Raw genomic sequence first — 5,491 nt, 5'->3', positions numbered from 1 at the left:
CAGATATTTGAACACTCATGTTCATAGTAGCATTCTTCACAACAGCCACAAGGTGGAAGCAACCCAAGTATCCATAGACAGGATAATCAAAATGTGGTACAGCCATACAATGGAATTATTATTTAGCCTTAAAAAGGAAGGAAATTCTGACACATGCTACAACATGGATGAACCCTGAGGACAATATGCTAAGTGAAATAAGCCAGTTACAACAAGGCAAATGCTGTATGAGTCCACTTATATGAGATACCTAGAGTACTAGTGAAATGCAGAGACAGAAAGCAGAATGGTGGTTGGCAGGGGCTGTGGGGAGAAGGAAATGGGGAGTCAGTGTTTAACGAGGGGAGTTTTAGTTCTGAAAGACGAAAAGAGTTCTGTGAACAGACAGCGGTGATGGTTGTGTAATAATGTGAATATCCTTAATGTCACTGTATACTCGAAAATGGTTAAAATGGTAATTTTTATGTGTATTTTTACTGCATTTTAAAAAAAACCTATGACACTAAACCTGCATATATTTTCCTATGACACATCATTACAAACAACAATAATCATGCATGGGATGAAGCGGAGATGAATAAAATGACCAAGAAAAGCCAGACTCATTTCTTACCAATGCCACCATTTCTGTCCTCATTTCCAGCAGCTTCCTTTCGTTTAAAGAATACTGAAACAAACATGTCACATAGGTCAGATGCTGATTTATTCCTTTCTCTGTCTCCTCCTTCTCTAGTGCCTTAACATATTCTAGCCTCGCTATTTCCAAGAATATGTAACACTAGAAATCACCTCCAGGTTAAAGTAGCCTACTTGACCCTCTCCTTTAGATGTGTTTCTTGAGGTTTCTTATTTATATTCATTTATCGCTCCAGTATCTGGATTCCTTTTTGTCATCCTTCACCTCTCTGCTATGTTTTTCTCTTTTCATCTCTTCACTGTGATGTCTCTAGGTCCCTCTCACTAATATAACAGCATTCTCTGGGACCAATTTAGACGGATGCTGAGTCATACGCTAGTTGGCTTTGAGAGAGTTGAAAAAAGTAGGGAATAATTCAATTTAGGAGCTATCCCAGCATAACTATAGACAAAACTGGTCACTATTTGAGGCTTAGACAAAAGATAGGAAGGATATTATATGTGACACAGATGTTGCTTTGTGATTATAAAACACAATGTGAATATAAAGATACAAGACATACGCTAAGCTATCATATTTTGGTTTTCATTAAAAACAAACAAACCCACGTGGGTACTGTCACAGCCCAGTGTTACTGAAGGAACTGACAAATTCTACCCAAAAGTAAAATGATATCTTGCCTTTGGCTATGAATGTCTGTGCAAAGATTTAGTGTAATTTTGCTGACATTGAGACCAAAATCAGATATACCTCCTTTAGTTGTGGGCATTAGGATTTAATTGAACAAATGCAAATCTATACTTTAAGTGAAGAATGAAAAATTCTTCACTGTATATTGTTATAGGGGAAAATAATTAACGCTTTTGAAGTATCTACAAACTTTCTATTTATAAAAATTTCCCAAGTCTACCAGGTGGATAGAGTATAAAAACAACATTACTTGAAAATTTAAAAAAAAAAGAAGAAGAAGAAGAAGAAAAAACCCCCAAACTTCAAACTAAAGACTAGTCACTAGAACTAAAGAATACTCATTTCCAGATTTAAATGTCAGGGTATCAGATAAGGAGAGCTATGCATCATATCACCACCAGAGGGCAGGGTAGAACTGGATTTTCTGCACTCCTTTAAACTCTGGCCTTCAGTAAGTTACTATTAACTTAGCTACAAGAGAAAGAAAGTGTAAGTCTTGACATTATCACGATTTTAAAAATAAGTTCAGTGTGGCTCCATCTTTATGAAAAGAAGTTTATAGGCCATATTACTTTTGAAACTGGCTGTAAATGTCACTCCACTTAATGTAATTGACGCTATAATTTTATTAAGGGAATGAGGGGGTCAAATAATTCATCTTCATCAATGCATATTAAATACATGTTAGCTTCATAATAATATACTACTTTCTTGCACCTTGGAGTAATCTAAGTTTAGCATTACCAAGAACAACTCAGATAGGTTAGTAAATCACAAATTCATTGGCTTTAATCCATCCTCACATTTGTATTTCCCAGTATCCTCGGTATATTTCTTCCCAGGTTGGTTAAATACAGGCATCTTCCTAAATTAAGTGAATTCAGAATTTTTGCTAATTATACAACCCATAAGGACAAAGGTAATCAAGAGTTCTCCTCTTCTATATACGAGTCATATGCTGGTGATCACTAAATATTTTAGTGATACTAAGTGATTTAATCTTCATGATTGAAAAGTGTTTTAATACTAGAAAGATAGATAGCATGGGCATAATCAATTATTTAGTATAATGAAGCTCAACTTCTATCTTGAAATCCATAGGCAGTTCCAAAATATAGTTGAGTACTTGTTTGAGTTTCAATATTAACTTCATTTGTTGTTGTAGCACATTTTGGTTAAAAGCAAATTGTGAAAGACAATGAGGCATTCAAACAGACCCATATCAAGACACATCATAACTAAAATGCCAAAGGTCAAAGACAAAGAGAATCTTATAAGCAGCAAGAGAAAGGCAGCTAGTTACTTACAAGGGTACCCTCATTAGAATGTCTGCTGATTTTTCAATGGAAACTCTGCAGGCCAGAAGGGACTGGCAAGAAATATTCAAAGTTATGTAAAACAAGAATCTACAACCACGAATACTCTACCCAGCAAGGCTTTCAATTAAAATGGAAGGTGAGACAAAGAGCTTCCCAGACAGGGAAAAGCTTAAGAAATTCATCACCAACAAATCAGTATTACAAGAAATGTTAAAGGGACTTCTGTTAAAAAAAAAAAAAAAAAGGGTAAAAATGAGAAGACAACGAACAATTATGAGTATTCAGTTTCTGCATGTGTATCCAATTCTGTGTTAGTGAAAAATGTATTATATGCCCTATTTCTCATTATGCTAAGAATGAAAAAGGTATCTACCTAATGTTATCAAATTCAAATAAAGCCAGAACAAGTAGATGGGTTAAAAATAACTAGAGGCTATCCAACACATATCTTTATTAAAACATACAACTTATTGTACCCCCCTGTTCATAGCAGCATTTATAATAGCCAATATGTGGAAGCAACCTAAGTGTCCACTGATGGATGAATGAACAAGGAAACATGAGTGTGTGTATATATATATATATAGTAATATTATCCTGCCATAAAAAAAAAAAAAAAAATCCTGCTGCTTGAACAACATGGATGAACCTTGAGGGCATTATGCTAAGTGAAATAAATCAAAGAGATAAATACAGTATGGGCTAACTTACATGTGGAATCTAAAAGACCAAACAAAAAAAGAAACTCGAGCTCACAGATACTGTGAAGATGGTTGCCAGAAACAAAGGGTGGGTAAAATGAGTCTTGAAGAGGGTTGAAAGGCACAAACCTCCAGTTAAAAAATAATTAAGTCATGGGGATGTAATATACAGCATGGCAACTATAGTTAACAATATCGTATGGTATATTAGAAAGTTGCTAAGAGAGTAAATCTTAAAAGTTCTTGTCATAAGGAAAAAAATTTATAACTATGATGGATGTTAACTGGACATATTGTGATGATCATTTTGCAATATATACAAACATCAAATCACGTTATACACTTGAAACTAATACATGTCAATTACATCTCAATTAAAAAAAAGAAGTGTTACTGTGAAAGCTCTGAGGGATAAAATTTGTATTTATATGTATTTTCTTTGGTAAAGCAAGCAAGGGCAGCAGAGCCGTATTTCCAGTTTTCTTAGGTCCTGTGCATGATCCCACAAGTCATTGTGCAGATATGTATCTCCTTCAGTTTAATCATTTACAACCTACATTTGTGGTATCTTTTTGGTAACAAACTTACAGCACTACTTCTCGTGATTAAAAATTTCACGTTAACATAACTTAAAGAATCCTTTAGAACATGGATTTCAAAACAATGCCATATAGTCATTAAGATTTCTCCATTTAAAAAAAGGCAATATGGAAATAATTTTTTCATCTTGAATTTTGGTATAGAATCTAATACTATTTAAAATTAATAATTTAATATTATTTAAGTCAGATAATCAACTCAACTTGTATAAAATCAGGACCTGTGGAAGTTTAAGTCAGTATTAAATAGATCAAGACTGAGTGTAATTTCTTTATCAATATCTGACACATAATTTAGTATCTCTGAAACAAAGAAAAAAATTCAACTTGATTTGACCAAGATTTTAATTTTAATGTTACTTTTGAAAGCAACAAACTTGTCCTAATTTAAAATATAATTAAAATAAAGAAAAAACTGTCTAACAATGATATACAGGTAAATATTTTACAGTACTTATGAACTGTATAGAAACTTAGACCAAGCATTCCATCTTGCAAAGAAATTACTCATACTCTATTTTTAATAAACATACCAATTCTTTTACTCTGCTCTTTTCTAGATTGAAGTCTAATTTGGTATCTGTTCGGACTTTCATCACTTCATCCTAGTAGGAGGGCAAATGACAAAAAAAAAAAGAAAGAAATCCAAAGTAAGAAATCCAAACGCTCTAAGGATGTGAAGTCTGGGAAAGCTGTACCCTCCAGTGCTTCTACCCTGAAGGGCTAGCTCAGAGCAGGGCAGAGTAGGACAGGGGCTCACAGAGAAATGGAGATGGGGACTAGTGACGTCAGAGGACTCTGGCCAAGCCACATCTGGAGTCAGGCTTGTCTTGAGACTTCCCAGTTATATATACAAACAATCCTTTTTATGCTTAAATTAGCCCAGAGTGAGTTATTGTTGCTTTTAACCTCAAGATTCCCAAGATAATCTCCTAGTGGAATTTATAATTAGAACTATTCCTTGGACAACTTTGGAAAGCAGAGATGGACTCAAAGAAGTAAAATATTACATTTTTATTTAAATAAAGCCTTATTTTTTTTTTAGGTGAGGCAACCCTTGGTTTACCTCATAGACTGCAAGGACCTTGTCAGCTTACAATCCCTTTTTTAAAAAATGTTTACGCCTACAGCACCTGGTCTTCCTAGGTGGTCTCCCATCCAAGTACTAATCAGGCCCGACTCTGCTTAGCTTCCGAGATGAGACAGGATAGGGCTTGTTCAGGGTAGCATGACCGTAGCCTACGGCCTTCTTTATGACACATTAAAATCTTTTCTTAATATCAATGTCTTTTCTACTTAAAAAAAATCAGCTGGCACAGTAAGCATTTTAATTCATTTAAGGATCACATGTAATCCTCTACAGTCACTTCTAAGAGAATCTAAGGGTTCCAAATGTTCTACTTTAGAACATTTTTCATTTAAAAATGACTTAATTCCCCCTAGAATACAATTTTCTTAATCAATTTGGTTACAAAAATCAGTAACTTATTCACTGGCTATGTTCTTAGCTAAATCTTCCAGTGTGTACTTTTGAGATGTATTACA

The 5,491-nt window shown here is 34.2% G+C and overlaps 1 pseudogene; it reads right to left on the bottom strand.

The window, feature by feature from the left end:
- Positions 1–5,067: 5,067 nt before the first annotated feature.
- On the bottom strand, positions 5,068–5,186 carry LOC111741641 (annotated as a pseudogene).
- Positions 5,187–5,491: the final 305 nt, after the last annotated feature.

Source organism: Pteropus vampyrus, unplaced genomic scaffold (genome assembly GCF_000151845.1).
Source record: "Pteropus vampyrus isolate Shadow unplaced genomic scaffold, Pvam_2.0 Scaffold80, whole genome shotgun sequence".
Lineage (NCBI taxonomy): Eukaryota > Metazoa > Chordata > Mammalia > Chiroptera > Pteropodidae > Pteropus > Pteropus vampyrus.
This window is presented reverse-complemented; position numbering and strand designations above follow the sequence as displayed.